Source organism: Hyaena hyaena, unplaced genomic scaffold (assembly GCF_003009895.1).
Source record: "Hyaena hyaena isolate Hyena2069 unplaced genomic scaffold, ASM300989v1 scaffold_60, whole genome shotgun sequence".
NCBI classification, from domain to species: Eukaryota; Metazoa; Chordata; class Mammalia; order Carnivora; family Hyaenidae; genus Hyaena; species Hyaena hyaena.
Window position 1 is genome coordinate 4049150 of NW_024080692.1, and position 14818 is coordinate 4063967.

At 47.9% G+C, this 14818-nt stretch overlaps 1 non-coding gene across 1 annotated transcript; it reads left to right on the top strand.

The window, feature by feature from the left end:
- The first annotated feature begins 9036 nt into the window (after positions 1 to 9036).
- Positions 9037 to 9175, top strand: LOC120231682. The gene has a single exon (XR_005528386.1). It is a non-coding gene; the product is annotated as a small nucleolar RNA SNORA48 (small nucleolar RNA).
- Positions 9176 to 14818: the final 5643 nt, after the last annotated feature.

The following is a 14818-nucleotide window of genomic DNA, read 5'->3' on the forward strand; positions in this document are numbered from 1 at the left end:
TTTCCAACGTGGCCTGGAAAAGTGAGTCTCAGATCAGGACTTCATGACCTTGAAAAATCAAGGTCTTGGGGGCGCCTGGATGGCTCAGTCGGTTAAGCGTCTGACTTCGGCTCCGGTCATGATCTCGCGGTTCGTGCGTTCAAGCCCCACGTTAGGCTCTGTGTTAGGCTCAGAGCCTGGAGCCTGCTTTGGATTCTGTGTCTCCCTCTCTCTCTGCCCCTCCCCCGCTGCTGCTCAGGACTCTCCCTCAGAGTGAGGGACTGCACGCACGGGGGGTACCAGGCCCAGCTTCCTGCTCTCACTGGAGCCCTTGCAGGATAAGGGCCGCGCCTCGTGTCTGTTTTCTCCGTCCGCCATGACACACGGTGCCTCCTTACGACATGCTCGTTGGAAGACTGCATGGCTGGAAAGAACGAGTTGAGTGTTTCTCCGGAGATGTGATGAACCTATTTACCAGGATGATTAGTGATTCAGATGCTTTCATGGTTGAGAGTGGAGGAGGTTGATCTTGATGGCAGAGCCCAAAGCTCGGCCAAGCGCCACCGCAGATGGGAGTGGTTCTCCTAACGTGGCCTCCAAAAAGAGTTCCTGGGCTTCCTTGCTCGGAACCCACGGCCCGGGCAGGTTTTATCCTTGGCCGGCAGGGTCTGGAAGTGCTTACCCCAGCCTGCGTCCCATCCACGAGGCATGTGCTTCTCTGCCAGCCGTGAGATGATGACACCTTTTTTTTTTTTAAATGTTTTTTAAAATTTATTTCTGAGAGAGAGAAACAGTGTGAGCAGGGGAGGGTCAGAGAGAGAGGGAGACACAGAATCTGAAGCAGGCTCCAGGCCCTGAGCTAGCTGTCAGCACAGCCTGACGCGGGGCTCGAACCCACAAACAGTGAGATCATGATGAAGTCAGACGCTTAACTGACTGAGCCACCCAGGCGCCCTGATGACACCTTCTCCAAAGGCCCCCCAGGTGGCCAGATCAGGGAGCGCTGGAGGCTGGCCTCAAATCATCATCTCTTGCAGAAAGCCCAGGGGCAAGGCTCTTGCTGTCAAAGGCAGAGGAAGGGAGTTGATGCTTGTGAGTTACGTAATGTAGTTCGGGTACGTCGCGGCACCCGGCAGACTGGTCTCACTTAGCCTTGGAATAACCTTGCCCAGGTAGTGTTAGTATCCCCATTTTAGAGGTGAAGAAGTCACCCCTCAAGAAGTGAGATACTGGTCCTGTGAGCCAGGGCTCTGGCAGGAAGCTGGCAACCCACTCTTGAGGGTTTAACAGAAGAGAATATGAGGAAGGGAGCTAGTTTTGGGGTGTGGGCAGGGCTGCACCAGAGGGCTCGGAATGGTGGCTTCTGGAGATGGGTAAGGGCGGGAAGCCAGGAGAGCCCCAGAGCCCCAGGCCTGAGCACCCCAGGCAGCTGACCGGTGGTAGCAGAGGCGTGGAGGCAGGTGCCACGAATAAGGCAGCAGCCACCCAGGATGCCACGCAGCCCTGAGAGCCCCTTGTCCTCACTGCCACCATCACCCATCACTGCTGTCCCTTTGGACACAGGAGAGCCTCAGGACAAGGGGCTGGCGATCCAGCCCCTGGATAAGGGGGCAGGGTGGAGAGTGGGATGGAGGCCATCAGAGCATGGCTTCCAGACGCACCTGTGGGCAGTAAGACGGACGCGGGAGGATGCACAGCCCGCTGTGAGGGCGCCATCTTGCCTTCTTTGCTAAGGGAGTAAAAGGAAGAGGAAATTCTTTCATCCCTCACGCCTTCGTGTTTTAAAACTTTCTCTTGCTTCCTTTCCTCCCTCCTGCCCTCCATCCTCCTCCCTGCCTCCCTTCTCCACCCCCCTTCCTCTTCTTCTCCCTCTCTCTCCCCCTCTTCCCCTGCTTCGCTTGCTGGCTCACTCTGTCACAAACCCACTAGGCACTGGGACACCAATAAACTCGGCCTGATTCCTCCCTGAGGGATTCACAGCAGTGTCGTGTAATCATGCAATTTTCCATTCAGGGCACTCTGGGTTTTTGTAAAGCCGGAAGCACAACCTACTTTAGAATTTCATGTTTTAGAAGGACTCCATACCGGAAGTCCTCGGAGATTCCCCCAGGCATGAGCACAACCCAAGACCACAGCCCTCTTCTCGAGGGGACCCACGTCCAAAGCCACCTCTGTCTGCTGACGGAGCCCCAAGCCTGCACTGCTGTGTTCGTGCGTTTATTTTTTTAAATGCTTTTTTGAAGTTTATTTATTTATTTTGAGAGACAGCACATGTGTGAGAGAGCACGCACAAGCAGGGGAGGGGCAAAGAGAGGGAGAGAGAATCCCAGGCAGGCTCTGCAGCATCAGCACAGAGCCCACTGCGGGGCTCAGACTCACAACCGTGAGATCATGACCTGAGCTGAGATCAAGAGCCAGGATGCGTAACTGAGTGAGCCACCCAGGCGCTCCCGCTCATTTATTTTTAGATAGATGTTCCACTTGGCTTCATACCAAAATGGGCTTATGTCTTTCTGCTGCCCCTTTGGGAAGGTTCTGATGACCATGTGTTTTCTTGGAAAAGTGGGGTGCTTGGGACCATGCCGTGTCACCGGGTCCCCCCTTTACCCCCCAATAGGGCCAGGAAGACCCTCCCCAGGTAGGAGCAGGGGGGAGGTCAGGACTCCACCTTGACTTTCCTTCCTCCCTGTGCTGTGAACTGGGACAAAGCACTGATGCCTTTCTCTGCACCCTCATTTATAAAATGGACATAATGACCCCTTTTCCTTTTAACGGGAGTGCCAGGAGGCTTTGGTGCATTTCTAAAGTACTCAAAGCCCCTCATTTGGCGAGAAGAGAGTGCAGGGCACTCTGGTTCTCATTATTCGAAGAGAGGCACATTCACTTCAGCATACCCCGTGCTCTCTCCATTTCCCGGTATTATTGACTTAAGTACTCTTCAAGAAGAATTTCTCCGAAGCTCCCATGTTGACCTCGTACTAGTGTTTTGAGAGCCAGCCTTGCTAGCTGTTTGTTCCCTCGGATGAAAGCCTGCAATCGTTCTATTAAACAGTCTGCCTTCAACGAGAAGAAGAAGTGAGGGATGGAGCAGAAATGCAATAGCTACTCACAAAAAGATAGGTGGTAGTCCGGTTGCTTTCCAGTGTTCCCCCTGACATCTCACAGTCCTGGACGTCAGCCCTCATATGTTTTGGGAAAATAAGTCACCAGCATGTGTACCTGCCGCAAGGGGAAATGGACTTTTCCACAAGGTGGGTTTGATGTAAAAATAGCTCTGTGCTGGGCGAGGCATGCGGCTGGACTAACTCAGGCTGCGATCGGGACACGGGGTTGTGGCAACTCAGCCTCTGTCTCTCTCTCCTGCTCTCTCATCTTTCCAGGAAAGGCATTTGCTCTTACAAGGCTCCTACTCCCAATTCTCTGACACTGTTTCCACATATCAGCCCTTGCTTCTTGACTTGTTGCCAGAGAAATGCTTAACCAACTGAGCCACGTGGAGACCATCAGGTGCATCCTATGTGCTTCTTGGGGAAGAGGGACCGATACTTGTATGCAAAGGAACCTAGACTTCTGGGCGTTTGGGGCACCTCGGAGCAAAGCAGCAACACTGTTTTCTGGCCTCTCATTGGCAGCCTTGGGAGGCAACCTAGGAAGGTGGAATGGGCTCCCAGCAAAGAATGTGAGCTTCACCTTGAGCCAGCTTTGTGACGCTGGACAAGTCACTAAACATCTCCAGACCCCAGTGTCCCCAGTTACAGAGAAATGAGATAAGAATACTGATGTCACGGGATTTTTGTGAGCATTCATTGACTCAGAAAATATGAAGTGAATGTATCGAGGCTACGTGCCGTGGGTCTTTGCTTTTAGTGTGTTTCTGGTCTGTGTGAGAAACGGACATAAAATGGGCAAAACCAGTAGTGTTTGATGAGTGAGTACTATGTGCCGCTGCAGGGGTGCGAAGGGAGAGAGACGAGTCATAGGAGGGGCATTCGACCCCGTCTTGGGTGGTTAGGGAAGGCTGCCTGAAGGAGGCCACCACTGACGTGAGAACTGACCAGTGGAAAAAGGCAGGGAAAGGGGTGCAGAGACTCAAGAGAGCATTGCCTATCAATCCAGAACTACTGGCGTGGAGAGAGAGAGAGAGAGAGAGAGAGAGAGAGAGAGAGAGACGAAGAGCGGTCAAGGTGAGGGACACAGGCAGTGGTAGGGAGCATGGTGTGTGGCTGGAGACTTAGGCAGGAGCCCCCTGTCAGCAGGGTTGGGGTAACAGGTTCAGACATCGTCCTGGGGCGAATGTAGGGATAGCAGTCAGATTTGTGCTATGGAAAAGTCGCCGGAGCTGCAGGATGGACATTGAGCGACAGAGGGTACACTGGGTGCTTTCTCTTTGTCTCGCCAGCCTCACTTGCTACCTTTCTCCATCTTCCATGTCCCAATGGGCTGACATTTATGGACTAGAACAATGGGTGGCCCTGCCCGGTGATTTCCCGATGGGGCTCAGCCCACAGGAGACAGGGGCAGGAGATGGGAGGGTGGGAAGAGAGAGAGGTCAGGGTATCTGTCCCACAGTCTCTCCCCACCGTGGCCTCAGATTGGCAGTGGCCGTGGTCCCCCACTGTGGCCAGCAGAGGCTCGCTCTCTAGTGATATATAAAAACAGCTCCCTTCACGTCCAGGCACCTCAGGGTCCCCACGGTTGCTGTCTTGTGTTGATTTCTCTTAACCCTGCCAAGAACCTTTGGAAATAGGGACTTCTCAAGTGTCCATGGTGGCGTGTCATCTGTTGGGCCTGTGCCCCATGCAGGGGATTACGGCTGGAGCAGTGTGAGGCTGTTGGACCCACCCAGGCCACAGCAGACAGTGGGCACGTGGCTGAAGGGAGTCCGTGGATTCCAGAGGTTCTCAGGAGATAAAAATAATAGGATTTAGATGTAGGGCTGAGGGAGGGAAAGCTATGGGTGACTTCTAGGTTTGGGCTTTTGCACCTGGGAGGAAGGTGGTGCTCCTCATTGAAATGCCAGGAGGATTGGTGTGGCAGGAAATACTTATAGGCTTCAAATGGCCTTACTCCACAGGCTCTGGAGTACAAAACGTCTATGGTTCAGAAATGGAATCTGGGCGGGAGATTCATTAGCACAGGGACGGTAAGTGCTGGCCGGGCTGGGCCAATAGACTAGAGTTCTGAGAGCTCCAGGGAAGTCCAGGAGGCTGAGATGAGGGAAGGGAAGGGGCGAGAGGCTGGGGAGGGAGGAAAGGATTAGCGATGGCTGCAGATGTGCATGCTGAGAGCCGCCATTGGCTTCAGGGGCAAAGGCATGGCTGACTTGGGTTGACCTTGACTAAAACCATCTCAACTAGAGTCTGGAGACCAAAGGAAAGGTTCGTTTGCAGATAGGTTGGTGATGTAGGGGGCTGACTTGGGGGCTTGTCTGTTCTCTGTGAAGGAGGAACTGAGGTCTGCTGAGGGGGCAGGGAGGGGACAAAAGAAAGGACCCTCATGAAGCCTGAACCCGTTTTGTCTTTCCAGCTGTTTGTCAGGAGCAAGTTGCTCCTTGCTTCCGGGAGTCTGTTTTCTGGATGAGGAGGGCTGAGGTACCAGGAGCAGAGGTGGAAAACTCCAGAAACTGAGTGACTCAGTGGTGGTCTCAGCCCTTCCACTGTCCGCCCAACTCCTTTGCTCGCTGGCACTTTGAGGGCCCTGCTTCCCCTTTGTCATCAGAGATTCCTTCCAAGTATATGAAAGACGGTGTGACCAGTAGCCTCATCATCCAACCAAAGCTCTCTTCTCTGGCCGGAGGCCTTTTCCTTTGCGGAAGCCCCTCGGAGACAAATGGAAGCACCAGACAGTGTTTCAATTCCACAAATATTGATCAAGTGTTTAGTATACGTAAGTCTGGGAAGCTGCTCTAAAACAAAATGGTCTCTGGAAGCACATGACGTGCTCCTATTTTTTTTTAAGTTGCGGTAAAACGCACATAACATGAAATGTATCATCTTAACCATTTAAAAATTTTTTAATGTCTATTTAGTTTTGAGAGACAGAGAGAGAGAGAGAGAACAGGTGGGAGAGAGGCAGAGAGAGAGGCAGAGAGAGAGAATCTGAAGCAGGCTGCACACAGTCAGTGCAGAGCCTGACACGGGGCTCGAACCCACGAACCCTGAGATCATGACCTGAACCAAAATCAAGGGAACACTTAACCAACTGAGCCACCCAGGGGCCCCTATCATCTTAACCAGTTTTAAGGGCACGGCTCAATGGGATGTCAAGCATATTCCCCTTGTATATAACCAATCTCCAGAAGTCTCTTCATCTTGCAAAATGGAAATTCTGTACCCATTGAACATTAAGTCCCTCTACACCAGCCACTGGTAAGCCACCACCCTACCTCTAACTCTATGAAGCTGGTTATTCTAGGTACCTCCTGTAAGTGGAACCAGACAGTATTTTCCTTCTGTTTCACTCAGCACATCTTCGAGGTTCATCTGTGAGTGACAGCAGAGCGCTGTGTGACCGGCCAGCCCTAGCGAGATGAGTCTTCAAAGTTCATAGAGCAGCCAGATAGGAGAGACAGGTAATGAGGTAGAGATTCCAAGTCACAGTTCTGGCTGTGGGCACACCGCCTCACAATGCAGGCAGTGGTGTTAGAAGCTTCCTGAGTTAAGTGAACTCCTGCCCTTCAGGAAGAATTCTATTTGGGGCATCCTGCTGGGGTGGGTGGGGATTGCTTTTGAAGCTGGTGTCATCATCTCTCTCTTAGTATTCATGTCCAGCCCATCGGGCAATCCCAAGTAAGAATAAACCTGTTGCACTTTGGAGAGCACGCCCTTCATGAGCACTGACTGTGTTTTGGATGCTCCTGGTAGTCAAACTAACCAGCCGAGAGCTCCTATCCCTGAAGCAGCCACATAACCCACAGGCCAACACTTAGATGATAATCCCTGGGGCCAGGGCTTGGCCAACGGAGGAAATGAGCAGGGGGAGTGTTGTCTGGGTTCCCACTGGGAAACTGCTTCAGACTCTTCCCTGTTCAATCTTCGCCTTCAGGGACTGTTCCAGAACATTTGCTGTTTGTCATAGATAGAGCCCAGGTTATCCGGGCTAATCACATATTCTGGTTAAAAGTGAGCTCTTAGTGGGGCACCTGGGTGGCTCCATTGCTTAAGTACCTGACTCTTGATTTCGGCTCAGGTCATGATCTCACAGTTTGTGAGTTTGAGACCCACTTTCACTGCAGAGCCCCGCTTGGGATTCTCTCTTTCTCAAAATAAAGAAAAAGCTTAAAAAGTAAATAAAAGTGAGCTATCCATCAACATTCATGAGGCACACATTTTCAAAAGAATAGGAAAGTTGCAAAATACTCTGAACAGTGAATTATAAAAAAAATCTAATCCAATGTAGTTTTTAAAATACTGAAGGCACTTTGGGGCACCTGAGTGGCTCAGTTGGTTAAGCCTCCAACTTTGGCTCAGGTCAGGATCTCACTGTTGGTGGGTTCGAGCCCTGCACTGGGCTCTGTGCTGACAGCTCAGAGCTTGGAGCCTGCTTCAGATTCTGTGTCTCCCTCTCTCTCTGCCTCTCTCCTGCTCCCACTGGTGCTTTGTCTCTCTCTCTCAAAAAAAAAAAAAAAACTAAATAAACATAAAAATTTTAAAACAAATACAGAAGGCATTTTTATTTCCTTCAGAGCATATCATTATGAACCCCGTACACCAAGGAGTTCGTAAAACATGCAAGCACTAGTTAAGAGAATTCTGGATAAAGAGCTTTTAAGGAACTTCCCCTGTCTCAATTTGGTCATATATTAATTTTCTTAAAAGGCACTGAGTATGTTTGAAGATGATTAAAATTCCATAAGCTAACAGAAGAGTGACCTTAGAGGCAACTTATACCAGCTCTGCTCCCAACGCAGAATTCCCCTCTCTAAACTTTCTGACAATTTTGTTCCTACTTTTTCTCAAAAATCTCTGGTACCAAGGGACTCACAACTCTGTTGCATTTACGAGTTTACTATTGGAAAACCCCTCTGAATTCTCACCTCTGAAGCCACGGGGAATAAATCTCATCTTTCTTTTACAGCTCTTGAGAAAATTAGGACATTCATATACCCACTTCCCCAGTTTCCTTTAATATTTATTTATTTTTGAGAGACAGAATGGGATAGAGGGAGAGCAGGGGAGGAGAAGAGAGAGAGACACACACACAGAATCCAAAGCAGAGTCCAGGCTCTGAGCTGTCAGCACAGAGCTCGACACAGAGCTCGAACTCACTGACTGTGAGATCGTGACCTGAGCTGAAGTCAGACATCTACCTGACTGAGCCACCCAGGCATTGCCCCCCCTTCTCTCCCCCAGCTTTTTTTTTTTTAAATCTAAGTCTTTCACCTCCAGATCCTGCAACCTTCCTGACAGTCCTTTGAATATTCACTTGCTTTGGGGCCTCGGAGTACTATAACAGCAGATGTGTGGGTCCAGTGCCAAAGGCTATGAGGCCATCCCTTCCTTCCCTTCCACATCATATACTTCCGTGATCAAGCTATGAGCTCTGGCTTGCTCCAGGGTTATTCTCCCAGGGTGCAAATCTCTGCTCTGCCCCTTCTTCCTTTGTGAACCCCGGGGCAAGCAAATTAACTCTCATGCCCAGTTTCCTCATCTATTAAAGGTGAGGAAATTATAGTATCAACCCCACAGCCTCACAGAGTTAGGGCAGTTGAGGTTCAACATCTAAGTGCTTAGCACTGATCTGCGATGTAGTAAATGCTCAATAAACATATCTGCTTGGAGAATAGTGATCGTGAACACAAATGATGCAGTCTGAGCGGCTGGGTTCACATCTCAGCTCAGGTTCAAATTTTGACTCCATCACCTGTGAGCTAAACAGCCTTGAGTAGGTGGCTTAAACTTTCTGCATCTCGATTCCCTTACTTGCGAAAGGGAGACTCGGGTTGTTACGAGGATTAAATGAGCTATTATGTGTAAGGGGCTTGCAACAGAGCTTAGAAAGTGAAAAGGGCCAGGTAAGTGAGAGCTATTATTATTGTAGCTTGAAAACACGTCTTAAGGTCCCTGACCTGGGTAGAGTGGCACCTGGTCAGTGGTGCCAGCCTCCTTCCTATCTGTCTGGGGCAAAGCAATTCCTTATTTATCCAGGCTTGGCTTTTGGTCTGTGCCGGTGCCTGGTTCATGACCTAGACATACAGGAAAAAAAAAGAAAATATATCTTAAAAGGAGTCACATCAGATGTTGGCCCATACTGAAGCCATGGATACCAATGTGCTGGTGCCTGTAACCTTTATCATTTTATGGTCTGTGTATAGAATGTTCTTCCTATTTATGTTTTTGTATCTCAAACTATCCACTTAGCAGAGCATCTTGAACATGGTAGATGAACATGATAGGTGCTTCTAGAATTCCTGATCTTTGCAGTCATGTCTATCTTTCCTCTGAACTATTTGAAATCTGCTTTCTTAGCTTCTGGATAATTTGACTACATTTCTCTCCAAATTTGGCTTGAGGATTGCCTCTTTGGAAAACTGCTCGGACTGTTGCAGTAGACTCAAACTTTATCCCACCACACCTATCTCTAGTATACTTGAGGCACCACACTGCCTGTGTGTCCAGTGTCCTTACAGGGCTGTGCTAATGAACACTTCTATAGCTATTGGGTGCACACATTTCAGAATAATATGTGACTTCTTTATGCTCTTCCCCCACTACCAATTGGCAAGGAATTCTTCCTTTTTCGGAAGCACTTAGCATAGTGTAGATACTCACAAATGATTCTGGAACAAATGCCATTCTTAGCCTAGTCGAGCATCCTCATCTGTGAGAAAAGGGATGGTATTGGAGAAATGTGTTTAAACTGCAAATCGTTTCCAATGATTATTATCATTAATTCTAAAGTAGCAAAGTTACATTTCACAAGACCATTTTCTTATCTACACCCCAGCTGGCATTTCTCTGAAGAAAAATTAGAATCATTTCTGGAAGAAGGGCACCTGGGTGGTGACCCAGTCTGTTAAGCATCTGACTTTGGGCTCAGGTCCCACATTGGGCTCTGTACTGACAGTGTGGAGCCTGCCTGGGACTCTATTTCTCTCCCCCTCTCTCTTTCTGCCTCTTCCCTGCTTGCACTTTCTCTCTCTCTCTATCTCAAAATAAATAAATAAACTTACATCATTTCTGGAAGATAAAATATCCTTCTTTATTTTTCCATCTTGTTAAAGTTTAAAGATTCAGTCATTTAGTAATGTAAAATACACACTTGTGCTTTGTTTTTTAATAAAATGAGACTCATGCCAGATACACTGCTTCCATATATTTCCTTTAGGCCAGTTTAATCACTAAGGGGAAGCACTGAATTATTTCTTACCATTGTCACATCTTCTTCCAATTTTCCACTCCCACCTCTCCACATGATTATTTTAACCTGATTGCAACAACAATGGAAAGATTAAGCAAATTCCCTCAAAGTCAAAAGTAAATAATTAGAAAATATCTGCAGGGTATATTATAGGCAACATACTAGTATCATTCAGTTAGTAAGACAAGGACAACACCTCAGTATAGAAATGGGCAAAAAAGAGGAACAGGAAATTCACAGAGAAAGAAATACAAATGTTTAACACATATTTGAAGGTGCTCTATTTCACTCATAATCAAAGAGACAAAAATGGAATACATAGTGAGGTAGTTTTCACCTATTGGATTGACAAAATGGAAAAGAATGAAAATAGCCAGTGTTAGTGTGGAATTAGAAAACTTAACTCTAAAGAAGTAGTTGAAAAGAATATAGATGAATATAAGCCTCCCAGGAGGCTCAATGTTCATTGAGAACTGTCAAATGTTCATATCAGTAATGGTACAATTTCATTGTAAAATTGTTTTCTTAAGGAAGAAAAATGACAATTGTGTAGGGTGTATGTAAGAGCACTTGTTACAATTATAGCAGCAAAAAAGAGGGGCGCCTTGGCTCAGTCGGTTAAGTGTGTGACCTCAGCTCAGGTCATGATCTCACAATTCATGGGTTTGAGCCCCACATCAGGCTCTGTGCTGACAGCTCAGAGCCTGGAGCCTGTCTTTGGATTCTGTGTCTCCCTCTCTCTCTGTTCCTCCCCTTATTAGCACTCAGTCTCTCTCTCCCTCTCTCTCTTTTTCTCTCTGTCTCAAAAATAAATAAACAAAAAATTATAGCAGAAAAAAGAAATATGAAGAAATATCAATTTCCATTAATATGAGATTAGAGAAAAAAATGGCAGAACACCATAAAATAGAGTAGTGTGCATCCATTAAAAAGGATGAGGTGGTGGGGTGCCTGAGTGGCTCAGTTGGTTAAGTGTCCAACTTTGGCTCAAGTCATGATCTCTTGGTTTCTGAGTTTGAGCCCCATGTCAGGCTCTGTGGTGACAGCCCAGAGCCTGGAGCCTGGTTTGGATTCTGTGTCCCCCTCTCTCTCTGCCCCTACCCTACTTGGGCTCTCTCTCTCTCTCTCACTCTTTCTCTCAAAAATAAACAAACATTAAAAAAAAAAAAAGGATGAGGCGGAGGTATGTGTCCATAATACATAGTTTTTTTTAATGTTTTTTTTGAATTTATTTTTGATCGAGAGACAGAGACAGCATGAGCAGGGGAGGGTCAGAGAGAGACGGAGACACAGAATCCAAAGACAGAGTCCAGGCTCCGAGCTAGCTGTCAGCACAGAGCCCAATGCGGGGCTCGAACCCATGAACCACGAGATCATGACCTGAGCTGAAGTTGGATGCTCAACCGACTTCAATATAATATAATTCAATATAATATAATTGCCTTCACCAATCAGTCTTCTCTGTCTGCCTCCCCCACACCCCCACTCCCACCCAATCACAAGTTCCGCATCTAATTTCCTTCCGTCCATCTGTGGGGCATCCCACAATGATCCAAAACATAACATGGAAAAGGCTTATCAAACTCTTCTGTGGACAAAGGGTTCTTTCCCAGGTATTTCTCATTATCTCCTTCTAGTCCTCTGGGTCCTGGCTGACAATTGCTGTGGCCACCGGCCACATGGGGCTACTGAACACCTGGAATGTGGCTAATGTGTGATGCAGTGTGCTCTAAGTGGAAAACATGCCCCAGATTTGGAAGATTACCATGAAAAAAAGTAGCCAAATAGTGACTTTGCATGATGATATTTTGGACCTACTGGGTTACATGAAAACTTTTTGATGAAGGTAATAGAACATTTACAATTATGTGTGTGAGGTGCATGACATTTCAGTGGTGTGAAGGCTACCTTACACTGTGCAACTATGGAGTTATCCTTTATTATCTTGCTCCTGGGGTTCCATAGCAAATCTGTCAACAAGCCTGACAGCCAGTCTCTTGGCCCTTAATGCCTTTTCTTCATTTCCTCAATCACTGGTCCAGACAAGCCCTCTCCTCTGTCACAGCACCTCCGGCACCTGCCTGCCTCCAGCTACTCTCTACTCCAGGTCCAACTCAGCTGCCAGCAAACAACCTGGATAACCTGAATAATGGAGAGTTAACCTCATTAAAGTCCCCCTTGAGAATAAAGGGAAAACACATAACAAAATACACTCTGTGAATAACTGCACTATATAAGAACTCCGATGTTCTAGAAGTGAAATGACCAGCCACTCACTTAATTTTATAGGCTGTCGTTAACATAAACAGATGCCTCTCACCCACAAATGAAATGCTCCTTGAGAAAGGAGTGGGAAGCCCTTTCCAAGCTCCAGAGGAAAGAAGTGGAGTCTCTGACCTTCCAAACCACAAACAGATACACACATTCTCTCTTCAGTTTGGCTTCAGCCTTTGAGACACAGCCTTCAGGGCTCTAGCTCCCTTTTAAGAAAGCTTATGTACAGCACACACACATTTCTGGTGGTGGGCTCTGAGCTTTGGGGATCATGGCTTAACAACAACAACAAAAATTCTGGGAAATCCAACCCCATCCCCACAAGTGAAGGAACCATTGGAAAGAAGGTAAGAATGGACATGGCCATTCCATAGATTAGCTCCTAGGGATGAATGAGAATGAATGAAGGCAAGGATTGATCAATTCTTTTTTTTTTTTTTAATTTTTTTTTTAATGTTTTATTTATTTCTAGGAGAGAGAGAGACAGCGTGAGCAGGGGAGGGTCAGAGAGAGAGGGAGATACAGACTCTGAAACAGGCTCCAGGCTCTGAGCTGGCAGTCAGCACAGAGCCCGACGCGGGGCTCGAACCCACGAACCGCGAGATCATGACCTAAGCGAAAGTCAGATGCTTAACCGACTAAGCCACCCAGGCGCCCCAAGGATTGATCAATTCTTATTCTCTTTATCTATTTCTGCCTGTCCTGGGGCAGTGGCCAGGGCACGTGAGTGGTTCCAATGTGAAGCAAGTGCATCTGGGCTTGGGTGAAGACCGGAGACCCTCCAGGGCTGAGCATCTCCTCTCTGCCCAGCTGTTCTTCTCTTCTGAAGGGCTGGCCAATCCTCTGGAGACCCTTGGCCTAACACCTTAATGAAGGCTGAGAGGCACTCGTGACTCAAAGAATGTCTGGTCTCCTAACCCGCACAGATGCTATGGGTCTGGCTAAACCACAGACCTATGGCCACTTCAGAAGGAAAGACAAGCCCATAACTACCAGGCACTGTTCTCTGTTGGGTTCCCCATGGATGACTGTAGAATAACAAGATCGGTTCTACAGGTTATCAACCCAACTGATCTAATTTCCATTTTCAGACTCGCGCCCATAAATGTGTCCCTCCGACTGGTCGAACATGCTGGGCTTGGAGAGCAAAGCTGCCACCATGATGGTAGATCTTCTTTCCAATGGTGAACACCAAATACAGGAAGTGGCATGCAGAACTCGGAGAAGAATGTTTTGCTGCATCGCAGACATGAGTTTCTCTACACACACGTACATGCTAACAGAAACACTCTGAATTTCTATAGACGTGAAGCTACGCATAAATGGGGGTACAGGTCAGCCTGTGGGAAGGATGTCCAATGCCTGCCTTGGTATTGCTAGCAGAGTTACAGGAGCTTTGTTTTTTCATTCTTTTCTTCTTTTGTTCCTTAAACACCAGCTGGCAGGACCAATTCCTTTCTCTCAAGAGCTGCCTCTGTGAGTCACTGCCCATCTGCCAGTAGCAAGATGAAGGAGGTGAGCATCATACAGAGCCCTGGGTGCTTGCCCTGATTTTCTGTGAGGACCCCAGGGCTCTCACAGTAGTGCAATCAGTCTCGGTCTGGACACACTCATCACAGTGCCTCCCCTGACAAAGGACAATTCATCCTCTGCACTGGGCCCCTCTTGAGATGGGCTTGAGCTCCTCAGGCTGATTCGAATGTGTTTCAGACGACATTGGATTGTGCTGAGCGTATCACAGTGACCGCAGTGCCTGGTGGACTAGAATCAACCAGACCTCGAGATCGTAGCTGCCTAAGACTAAAGAAGTGATGCTTCCTCTAATGGAGTGGTTCTGAGGGCCATTTCACAGATGGGGAAACTTAGGCTCAATGGGAGTATTAGGCAGAAGAAGCCAAGTTATGCTGCCACAATACCCTCAAAATCCCAGTGGCTTAAGGCAACAAATGTTATTCCCCTAGCTTGTAGGTTTGGATGGTTTTTCAGGACAATTGTCCTTTGTGTGGTGATTCAGAGATTCAAGCTTCTTTGATGCTGTTGGGTCCAGCATTCCAACACTATATTTCTGAATTTGCCCCAGTGGGAAGAAGTGAGAGCCTGAAGAATCTTGCGGAGGGTTTTCATTGTCTGTGACCATCGTACTTCAACGTGTTACTTCTAGTCACATGGTGTGCTGCAACGCTGGAGACACGTAATCTTCCCCAGC